The 11,797-nt window shown below is 45.4% G+C and overlaps 1 pseudogene across 1 annotated transcript in view; it reads right to left on the reverse strand.

Moving 5' to 3' along the window:
- The window catches only part of LOC147627509 (chaperone protein dnaJ 15-like), a 30,161-nt pseudogene extending 23,675 nt beyond the window's left edge, over nucleotides 1-6,486 (reverse strand). The window contains exons 1-2 of the transcript XR_015268252.1: nucleotides 6,348-6,486; nucleotides 6,050-6,200 (exon numbers count right to left, since the gene is read on the reverse strand). The product of XR_015268252.1 is annotated as a chaperone protein dnaJ 15-like (transcript). The remainder of the gene's footprint in view (nucleotides 1-6,049; nucleotides 6,201-6,347) is intronic.
- Nucleotides 6,487-11,797: the final 5,311 nt, after the last annotated feature.

Below are 11,797 nucleotides of genomic sequence, written 5' to 3' on the forward strand. Positions count from 1 at the left end.
CATCGATGGCTTCCTCCCTTACTTCTCATAAATTTTCGTTTAGCACAGAATCTGTTGTGCCGGCCCTTTTCCTCTTCCTTTCCTTCCCTAATTTTTCATTGCCTCACTAATTATTCCTTCTTTTCTTTTCCTTCCCCCATTTACTAGGTTACTTTCTTTCTATGCAAACAATACATAGTGTTGTGGGCCTGTGGCACACCTACCCCTACAGATCTGGCCGCCTAGTTGTGCAGTGTTTTGGGCAACGTTTTGGGTGGCCAGGGCATACAGGACATGGGCGTCCAGGTGTGGACTGGCTGGGCAGCGCACGGAATGGCAGATGGTGTCAGAATATGCAGCGGAAATGACAACCAAACTTGGGTAGACAAGAGCAAGTAGACTGCAGAAAATAATCAGCACAAGAAACACAGAGAGATAGGTGTGTAAACTCTTCTCTATACACAAGATCCCGAAAAAGTGAATGAGAAAGTGGTGGGGGCTGAGGGGTAATATATACATCTCCACATGAGCAGTCGGCCAGCCTCAGATGGTGCCCACGACTGAGATAGACTGCTGAAAATAGCAGTCGGCCAGCTACAGATGCCTACGCCTGAGCAAATCAAGTCGGCCAGCACTCCTACAGCCCACGACTGATACAGATGCAGTCGGCCAGCTACAGAGTGCTCCTGGCATCACCTGGCAGCCCTCCAACCACTAGGAAAAAATGGGAAAAATAGGGAAAAAATACGGGGAGTGTGGAAAAATGATATACGGGCGGGCACACCCACAACAGAGGCCCTGGTGTATACAAATAGACAGGAGATGACTTCTAACACCCCCTCTCAGCTCCTGGCTGTGTAACCAACCCCAGGGAGCTGGAGTGCCGCCTGAGCGTAGCCTGAGGTAGAGACTTCGTGAAGAGGTCCGCCGCATTGTCCTCCATCGAACGATAAAGTAGCAAGATGTCACCCGCCAAGATCTTCTCACGAACAAAGTGATACTATATCTCTATATGCTTGGTCCGGGCATGGAAAACCGGGTTCCGAGCAATAGCTATACAACTCTGGTTATCACACTAGATGACTGTGGGCTCCCTCTGTGGAAACCCCATCTCGCCTAGCAGCCTCCTCAACCATACAACCTCACAAGCAGCACCACAAGCAGCCCGATACTCTGCCTCTGTCGAAGAAAGGGCAATAGTTGGCTGCTTCTTGCTGCTCCAAGAAACTGCTCCTGAGCCGAGGGTAAAAGTGTATCCTGAAGTAGACCTCCTCGTGTCTGGATCTCCTCCCCAATCTAAGTCACTCCAACCTTGGAGCTTGACTCCATTCCCTCCTGTGTAAAAGAGTCCCAGATCCTTCGTACTCTGCAGATACCGCAAGATCCGCAATCCTGCGTCCCAATGAGTCTTCAATGGCGTCTGCATAAAAGAGCTCAACAGCCCCACGGAGAAGCTCAAGTCCAATCTGGTGTTCAGCAACCAGATCAATGAACCAACCAACTTCCGGTACTACGAGGCATCAACTGGCTCACAAGGATCTGTCACGGTTAACTTTGTGTTCGGGTCCATCGGCGAAGTAATAGGCTTGCAGTTCTCCATCCCAAAGGCCTCAAGCAACTCATGAACATACCGCTGCTGAGAGACGAAAAACCCCCTCTGGGTCTGCCAGATCTCCAATCCCAAAAAGAAGTGGAGTAAGCCTAAGTCGGTCATCTCAAACTCCTTTGACAAGGCAGCCTTCGTCACTCCAATGTGTTCCACATGACCGCTGGTGAGAATGAGATCATCCACATAAAGGATGATGAGTGTGACCATGCCGCGTTCCCGAAAGAGATACAGGTTCGGATCTGCAACCGATCTCTGAAATCCAGTCCGAATAAAGAAGGAATCAATCTTCTGATTCCAAGCCCTGGGAGCCTGCTTAAGACCATACAAGGCCTTACGTAGCCTGTAAACCATCCCTTCCGAACCTGGAACAATAAAGCCTGGAGGCTGCTCAACGTACACCTCCTCCTGCAAGTCACCATTAAGGAACGCTGATTTTACATCCATCTGGTACACGGGCCACCTCTGAGAAGAAGCAAGGGCAAGAACGGTCCGAATCGTGGTCATCCGCGCTGTCGGTGCAAAGGTATCCTCGTAGTCGATGCCTGGCCGCTGAGCATAACTCTCAGCCAGGAGCCTGGCTTTGTGTTTGTCCACCGACCCATCAGCCGCATACTTGGTCTTAAAGACCCATTTGACACCAATGACTGACCGCTTCGACGGCCTCGGTACCAACTCCCAAGTGTTGTTCTTCTCGATGGCATCAAGTTCCACCTGCATGGCTTCCCTCCAAGTATCCTGTGAAAGGGCTTCCTTTACGGAAGTGGACTCTTTATCCCGCATGATACGAGACATAAGAGCATAGTTCACCTGAAGAAGCTCCGCCGTGTTGCTTTTATCTCGAACTCGATGTGATCTTCGAGGGCCGTCCTCTGTGGTCCACTCGGAGGGTAGCTCCGTGACACCTGACTCCCAAAGGGTGTCTAACAACCACCTAGGTACTCGAACAGATCGTGGAGCCTCCTGTGTTCGCGGGGGCTCAACTCCAGCTGGGGAATCATCATCAGACTCCTCTGGATCTCCAAGAAGTGGCGGCTCCTCGACAGTGGATGCTGGAACATGCTCGTCAAAGACCACATCCCGGCTGACAACAATCTCGTTCCTCTCTGGATCATACAACCTGTATCCCTTGGAAAGAGAGTTATACCCCACAAATACCAGCTTGCGGGATTTGGAGTCAAGCTTCCCCCTCTGCTTCTTCGGAATATGTACATACGCGTCACTCCCAAAGACACGGAAGTGCGAGACATCGGGTTTCCTGCCAAAATATGCCTCAAATGGAGTCATATGAGGTACAGAAGTCGTCGGAGAGCGGTTAATGGTATGGACAGCTGTTGCCACAGCCTCACCCCAAAGTGGACGAGGAAGTTCACGATGCTCCAGCATGGTCCTCGCCATCTCCACCAGAGTCCTGTTCTTACGTTCAACAACTCCATTCTCCGAAGGCGATCCAGTATTGGCCAATTCCCTCTTGATGCCATGATCTGCACAAAACCGGAAAAATACAGTCGAGGAGAATTCACCTCTTTTGTCAGCCCTGAGAGTCTTGACCTGAAATCCAGACTCTTTCTCCACCATCACGTGCCAATCCTTGAACCGAGCAAAAGCCTGGTTCTTCTGTGAAAGAAAGTAGACCCACGTGAATCTGGTACAATCATCAACAAGCAGCATGAAGTAGAGAGATCCTCCCAAGGATGGTATCTGCTGTGGTCCACACAAGTCAGTGTGAATCAACTCCAATGGTTTCGAAGCCCGCCTGGAAGCCTGCTTCGGAAAGGATTCCCTGTGCTGCTTACCACGTATGCAAGAACTGCAGCGTCCTTGCATATTTCCAACATCTGGCAAGCCAACCACCATCTGGTCCCGGAAGGCGCGCCGCAAAGCATCCACATTTAAGTGGCCAAAACGAAAGTGCCACAAATCTCCGACCTGAGAGCCTGTAAGTGAGGAGAGTGCAGAGAGCTTGTAGATGCCGTTCTCCACACCGCCTTCCCAAACAACTTTGCTTGTCTCACGGTCCCTTAGAGCAACTGAATGCTCCTCAAATTCCACCCGAAAGCCAGTCTTGCATACCTCATGCACTGACAAAAGATGAAAGCCCAGAGCAGGGACATAAAGAACACGGGAAGCATGCTTGCCCCCCTTGCCGTCGGGAATAATCTCCATCCGGCCCTCACTATGTATCGGAATAGTGGAATTATCGCCAATAAAGATACGACCTGACTGCCGTTTCAGATCCAGGAAGAAGTCACGGGATGGAGTCATGTGCCTGGAAACACCACTGTCGAGAATCCATTCCCGGGTATCCTTTGCGGTGAAGCCAACTGCCTCCTCGCTCGAAGATGATGAAGCATCGGAGTCCACCATCTCCAAGTGCACAAATGCCGGAGTCTTCGCAGCTGAGGCTAAGGAATCAGCACTCTTCCCTGTCCGCTTAGGGCACTTCCTCCAATAGTGGCCTTTCTCGCCACAATCATTACACGATCTTTCGGCCTTCAGCTTCTCTCGTTCTGGGTCAGGCTTCTTCTCAGAAGACTTCTCCGGTGAAGCCTTCCCTTTGCCCTTGTTGGTGTTACAGCCTTTCGACCGTTGGCCAGTTAAGGCCTCCGAACCTCCACCGTGAGGTGGGTTCGTGAAACGTTCCTCCTGGTCCAAGACCATTGGCACAAGCTCCTCCCAAGTAATGGTGCTGAGCCTGCCACTTGTGATCAACGAGGAATAGAAAGCGGAATACTGACCAGGCAAGTGGGAAGTAACGTGATGGCCATATCTTCGGATGATATCTCTTTCCCAGCTTGAAGGACTTCCTGCTGAAGGGCCTGCAGCTTGTTAATGTGTTCCCGCATCGTCGAAGACTTTGCAGGGTTCATAACCCGCATCTGCACTTCCAAAGATATCCGCTTCATGGGTGACACCCTGTTGTACAAAGAAGCCAAGTGCTCCCATATGCCTCTCGCCAGTGTCATGTGCTTCACATGGTTAATCACCTGTGGTGTGCAATTGAGGAATATAAACGACCGGACCCTGGCGTTGACACGGTCCCACATGTGTGCCTGTGCCTCTCGGTCCTTCCTCGTCGATAATAACTCCCCTTCCTCAGCTTCCGGCCGTGGCACCCCAATGATAATAAAATCAGCAAGATCATATGACTCCAAAACTGACTCCATCATGACCTTCCAGATGCCATAATTGGACCCGTCCAACTGACGATCCACTGGGAACGTGGGGAGAGTCGGAATCTTCACGTGCTTCTCAGCCATCTCGAGTAAGTCTGCCATCTCGGAGAGTAACCTGAAAGGGTGGGTGGGTGGGAAAAAATCTGAAAATCAGAAAATATGCAAGTGGCTGTCCAGCCCCTTTGCCCGCCTTCCTCTTGCACCTTCTCTTCCCGTTCAGCCCGAAACAGTCCACCGATCAGCAACCTGTTGCTCCCCCTCTTGCTCAGAAAAACGCCCAAGATCTCCTAGAGCCTAGGGCTCTGATACCATGTCAGAATATGCAGCGGAAATGACAACCAAACTTGGGTAGACAAGAGCAAGTAGACTGCAGAAAATAATCAGCACAAGAAACACAGAGAGACAGGTGTGTAAACTCTTCTCTATACACAAGATCCCGAAAAAGTGAATGAGAAAGTGGTGGGGGCTGAGGGGCAATATATACATCTCCACATGAGCAGTCGGCCAGCCTCAGATGGTGCCCACGACTGAGATAAATGTCCACGACTGCTGAAAATAGCAGTCGGCCAGCTACAGATGCCTACGCCTGAGCAAATCAAGTCGGCCAGCACTCCTACAGCCCACGACTGATACAGATGCAGTCGGCCAGCTACAGAGTGCTCCTGGCATCACCTGGCAGCCCTCCAACCACTAGGAAAAAATGGGAAAAATAGGGAAAAAATACGAGGAGTGTGGAAAAATGATATACGGGCGGGCACACCCACAACAGAGGCCCTGGTGTATACAAATAGACAGGAGATGACTTCTAACAGATGGACGGCTAGGTGTGCAGCATGTGTGCAATTAATGGGAGAAAATCAGGTCGTGTGAAGCTGGCCAACCAAGGCCTACAGGCGAACCAGCCCCCCCTGTTTATAGGGCGATTGGGAAATTGAGAAGACATCTCTATCTTCGGAAGGCAAGATGTTAACATGCATCACTGCATCTCTTCAAGAATGCCATGCTCACTATTGGCAGATTTCAATTGCACTCTCGGAGGCATGTGGGACAAAATTAAAAAGGATTTGTCATAGGCAGTACCACATGCGTCGAGCTTGCTTCCTCATGGTCTGATCTGATGACTTAATTCTTGGCATAGGTTGTACTGGTGGCCTAGCCATGACTTCCAAGTGTATTTAGCATTCTCTTGGTACTAGTGAGGAGAAAGGAAAATGCCGCCAAGTCTAGACTCTATCTAGAATTGGATACAATGACCACAGGATAGATAGAAAAAACAGAAGCTACTTACTTGAGGGCGAGCTTTCTGTAAGCAGACTTGATTTGCTCATCGGAAGCGTCTCTGAGCACTCCCAGAACTTCATAAGGGTCCCTTCTTGCAGGCGAGGAAGCGCCATTTCGAGCTCTTGGTGTGTCCGGCATGCTTCCACCTGAACTTTGAACTGCAAACCATAAACCTAATGCTTTTACAGAAACCCCTTAGCCCAAATGGCTTTGCAGCAAACCTTTATCCTACGCTAACCTTAACCCTAACTGTTTTGCAGAAAACCCTAAACTTAACAGAAAACCCTAATGCAGCCTAACCCTACTTGTTTTCAGAAAACCCGAATCGCTGCAAAACCTAAACCGTAGCAGCATCTAGAGCTCACAATTTAGAAGCCCTCCCAGCAGGATGCCTCCTGTCTAGCTTTCTTCTCAAGGAAACAAATATGAAGTTTGGCGGGTGTTTGTTTGATGTGCACTCAAAATATGTTGTGCTACTTTTGTTTATTTTTCCCAACTAAATCAAAATAAAGTAATGGTTCTAGTGGATCCCGGTGTAAATATCCATTTATTGTTAATTTCAAGCCTTCCTTTTAAAAATTTTATTTTTAAAAAAACAAAGTTACTAGGATTTAGTAATGAAAATAGAGGGAAAAAAGCAAGGAATGCCAATTTTCTGTGAACACGGCTGTAGTGGAGTGGTTAAAGTGGACGAAGTCCCAACCGGTGGTGCGGGTTCGATCCGTGCTCTCTATACGGTGTTACGCATCCTTGTAACCGGAGTTGGGTGTGTGAGTATTGTATATAAACCGGTGTTTCTCACCAATATTTTAAAAAATAAAAAAAGGAATGCCAATTTTCAATTACAATGCATTGCAAACTGGGTTTTTCAAGCATTGCACCCATCCTTGTTATTGTTAAACTACGAGCAAGTGGGCTTACATAGTGTTTATTTGGACGTGATCTTGTGCTTTTAAGTTGATGTTATTAGAACCTTGCTCAAGCCAACGTGGCTACTATCACCCCACACTGCCCAAAAGGGCCATGAGATTGAACCCACCAAAACTATACAATGGACCCTTGCGTACGTGCCTAGAACACCACGTTGTGGGGGCGAGATCGTTGTTTATCACTAAGCACTATATATAATCTCTCTTGCTTTTAAATTATCCTCCTTATTGTTGAGTGCATGAGTCAAGTTTGTTTTTATGTTCTACCATTTCTCCCAAATGAGATTTGATCATGGTGAAAAGAATTTTAATCTAGCTTTACAACTTTGTTGGTTACATAGTGAACATCAAAATGTTCTATTAACTTTGCTTCAAGTTTGTTCTCTATGTCACATCAAACATTAAACAATGTTGATTATAACAACTCTCCTCTCACTTACTCTTGTGACTCTTCACCAATTCGAGGTTGAGTAGGCAATGACGATCTTTGGGTTAAGAAAATCGATTCTTTAGTGTAAGACTTAAACAACTTGGGCTACAATTATCCTAATATTTTTTTAAGTAATAAACTTTATAAATAATTAAATGATTTAGTCAAGTCAATGAGAGTATTAAAACGTGTTTACGTAGTGCCATTTTCTTTCAACACTTTAAAATGTGTTTTAAGGGTTAAAATTAAAAAGATTCCCACATGGAAAACCTAGTTTTTTATGACCATGAGAATTTGAGTTTTTCACATGTGAAAAAACACCTAGAAAATCACATCGTGAAATTCTTAAGAAATTCATGCCAAAATATTTCCATTATTTGAAGATATCGAGTGCTCCACATGAATTGAGGTGATCATCCAAACTCAGTACAAGTGATTTTGATGCAAAAAATATATGTATTTTTGGCATGAAAAACCTGTGTTTTCATAGTTTTTCACGAAAATAAATTTCTTATGAAATTCACACAAAAAAATATTCCATGATTTTGGATTTCTAATGTAGCCAACCAATGTAAATAGGCTACAGGACTCCATTAGTAGTTGAATTGGCATTCAATATTTGAAAAAAGTTTGGTATAAAAAACCTGAGTTTTTCATGGCTGTTACTATCTTGGGTTTATCAACTCACATTGTCAATGAGCATATGGAGGAGAGAGTTTCCAACTCCCCTACACTGTTCGGTGGCTTGTTGAATATAGCTAAAGGATTATTTGGAATGTAATCGCATATTAAACAAGAGGCTCACTCTACCAACAAGCCTTGTACAACAAGCAATATCTCGAGGTTCCCATTTGATAGCTAAAGGATTATTTGGAATGTAACCACGTATTATTTGGAATGTTACCGCATATTAAACAAGAGGCTCATTCTACCAACAAGGCTTGTGCAACGAGGCTCACTCTACCAACAAGGTTCGTGCAACGAGTAATATCTCAAGGTTCCCATTCGATAGAGGGATTGTGCATACAACACCTCCCCTTCAAAATTTTGTTTAGAGGGAAACCTTGAAGTAATCTCAAGAGCTAATCTCAAGGCAAGGCTAGTTTGCTAAAGGATATGCACAAACATCTGGTCTCAATTATGATGAGACATTTAGCCCAGTAACTAAAACATATGGATATGCACAAACATATGGTCTCGATTATGATGAGACATTTAGCCCAGTGGCTAAAATGGCTATAATATGATATGTGATTTCATTGTCCGCATCTAAAGGTTGGGAATTGCATCAAATGGATGTTAAGAATGATAAAGTGCCAAATAATGAAATAAAACCGAAGTTCACAAATATAAGATGCACAGGAATTGAAGGAAATGATATTCACCAAAAGGTGGTTATGAAGCTGGAGTAGGCAGCACGAGGCACACCGTAAGTATAGCCAAGATCCCAGACAATGCAAAAAATGAGATGCTACAACTGAGGGAAAATCCCATTGCTTATATGGCACCTAGAGAGCCCAGTCGACTAGCATAAAGCAGGCCAACTGGGGCATAATGTGGAATATGCCAGAAAAGGTGCAAAAAATGTGGAAAATTTTTGTAAATATATGGGAAAATTTCCTAGGCTGGGGGAGGTTCTCTAGAGGTGCAAGAACAGCGGAGAAACACCCAAAACAGTGGAGATGACCCCTCTAACACCTTGTCTTCAGCTCCATTGAAGAGGACAGATACCGACGTGTGGAAGTATGTGATCCAAAGTTGGTCTACAAAGCGCCTTGGTGTAGATGTCCGCCACATTGTCCCTAGTAGGATAATACTCTAGTGTTAAGGTACTAAGGGCTAAGTAGTCTCACGAACCATATGATAATGAACGGAAATGTGCTTAGACTTCGAATGGAAGACTGGGTTCCGTGCAAGAGCCATGGCACTCTGACTGTTAGAGTACACAGTGGTATGCATTGGAGGAGGGACATGAAAGCAACTGATGAAGCCATGGCACTCTGACTGTTAGAGTACACAGTGGTAGGCATTGGAGGAGGGACATGAAGATGATCAAACAGCTGATGAACCCATAGAAGCTCTTTGATTGTTTCAAAGTAAGTACGATACTCCGCTTATGTTAAAGAACTAATAACTATAGGGTACTTCTTTGTTTGCCAAGAAATAAGTCAGATACCAAGTAAGTAACAATAGCCCATAGTAGACCTCCAGGTATTTGGATCACCTGCCTAGTCGAAATCTGAATATCTAACCAAATCAAGACTAGAGTCATATGAAATCCCATGTGTCAAGGTGTCCTATATGTATATGAGAACACAAACAATAGCTTGCCAATGAAAAGTATGTGGTGTTGAAAGAAACTGACTTAGGATACTAACGCTGTAATAAGCAAGATCATGCCTAGTAATGGTGAGATGAATAAGCAAGCCACCAACAAGCTCTCTATACTAAGTAGGATCATGATAGGGTGGAGAGTCATCATTTTTACTCAACTTCTGATTTGGGTCCATAGGGCAAGATTATGAGCGATGGTCCTTCATATAAAACCTCTCCAAAATCTAAGAAGCGTACTTTTGTTGAGAGAGAATATCCCATGTGGGCACTGCCAGACCTCCTTTCCAAGAAAGTAGTGAAGTAGACCATGATTAGTCATCCTCAAAGGTATGACTCAGAAGATCCATAACCGTAGCAGTGTGGTCGCGGTTGGATCTAATGAGAATAAGATCATCAATGTACAAAATGATAATCACAATGTGATCCTCCTCTATCAAAACGTAAAGGTTACTGTTCGCAAGAGTTCTCTCTCAAAGGAATGAGAGAGAAAGAAAGCATCAATCTTTTGGTACTACGTCCTAGGAGCCTATTTAAGTTCCTCTTGAAGGTCCCCCGTTGAGAAAGGCAGGCTTGACATCCATCTAAAAGATGGGCCAAGAGAAGTGAGCAGCAATGGCAAGAACAATGCTAATAGTGGTATACCTAGTGGTTGGAGAAAAAGTCTTCGAGAAGTCCTCGCCTTCCTTCTGGGCATAGCCCTCAGCCACCAAGTGGGCTTTATATTTATCACGTGAACCATCAGCGGGCAAGAAACTTCACTTTATAAGTCCAGTTGATGCCAATAACCTTCCTATGAAAAGGGCGGGGAACAAGTTCCCATGTGTGATTTCTATTAATGGCATCCATTTCCACCTCCATCACAAGCCGCCACTCAACAATTTGTAATGCCTCTTCTGGTGTGGAAGGCTCTCCATGATGTATCAAGGAAGTCATCAATGGAAAATTAACTGTAAGCATGCTAGCACTCTGAGGTTGTAATCTGGCAGATCTCCTCGATCTGGATGGAGCAATCCTAGACTGGTAAATGGTTGGAGAAGGGACTTGAGAATCCCACAATGTAGAGTGAAGCCACCCGTAGAGGGAGAAAGGTACCCGACGAGACGGAGGCAGAGGAGAGGTAAGAAGCAATGGTGAGGGTGGAAACAAGGAAGGAGTTGATGAAGTTGTTGGTGATTCCGGGGATCTAGTAGTCTACTTGAGAAACTTGGATGAGAGCAAAAGTAGGAGGACAAGGATAAGCTAAATGTGGAGAGAGAGAGAAACAAAATGTAGCAAAAAGCTTATGAATATGCTTTAGCTAAAAACAAGGCTTACAATATACCTTTCTCCTCTCATACAATATGAGAGAGAATTGATCCCTTTATAGCTTCTAGGCTAGGGTTTGGTACACACAAACCTTATCTCAACATGAGATGATTTGCTACACACACACACACACACATCTTATCTCTAATATGAGCATATAATTTCAATAGCCCCCCTCAATGCGAACCATGGGACATGGGAAGGAATTGGACATACTCATACACCAAAAACAAGGGGAAAATCCTTTATAACATAGGCTTGTACAATATTTGGCCTGTGAGTTATAATGTGTGCTTATTACAACACTCCTTTATCATAGGAGTCCCTCATTAGGAGTAGAGGTATTAGATACAAAGTTCCCGCCTCTTGTTTAAAAGCATGTTGTGGACACCTTAAAGTACTGTGCCCTTGCTCTCCACACTTACTACATTTAAGCTTATGGGGATACCTTTTGAAACATTGATCGGCCGTATGCTCCTTTTTGTTACAATAAGAGCATTTAAGGTTACACTTCATGAGAAGAGCCTCATTTGATGTAGGAGGAGAAGTCGATGTAGATCCTCCATTCTTTACACGTGGTTGTTGATCTTCTTCTTCAAGGAGAGCCACCTCGATGCCTTCAAAGGTAGGGTTGGGAAAGTGCTTTGGGGTGGGGACAAGGTTGGAGAACTCATCGGGAATTGCCTTGAGAAGAACGGCCATGGTGTCCTCCTCTTTTATTCTTGCATCAATGCTTGCAAACAAGTTTTCCCATTAT

Source organism: Cibotium barometz, chromosome 20, assembly GCF_041138505.1.
Source record: "Cibotium barometz isolate CiBa-2024 chromosome 20, ASM4113850v1, whole genome shotgun sequence".
NCBI classification, from domain to species: Eukaryota; Viridiplantae; Streptophyta; class Polypodiopsida; order Cyatheales; family Cibotiaceae; genus Cibotium; species Cibotium barometz.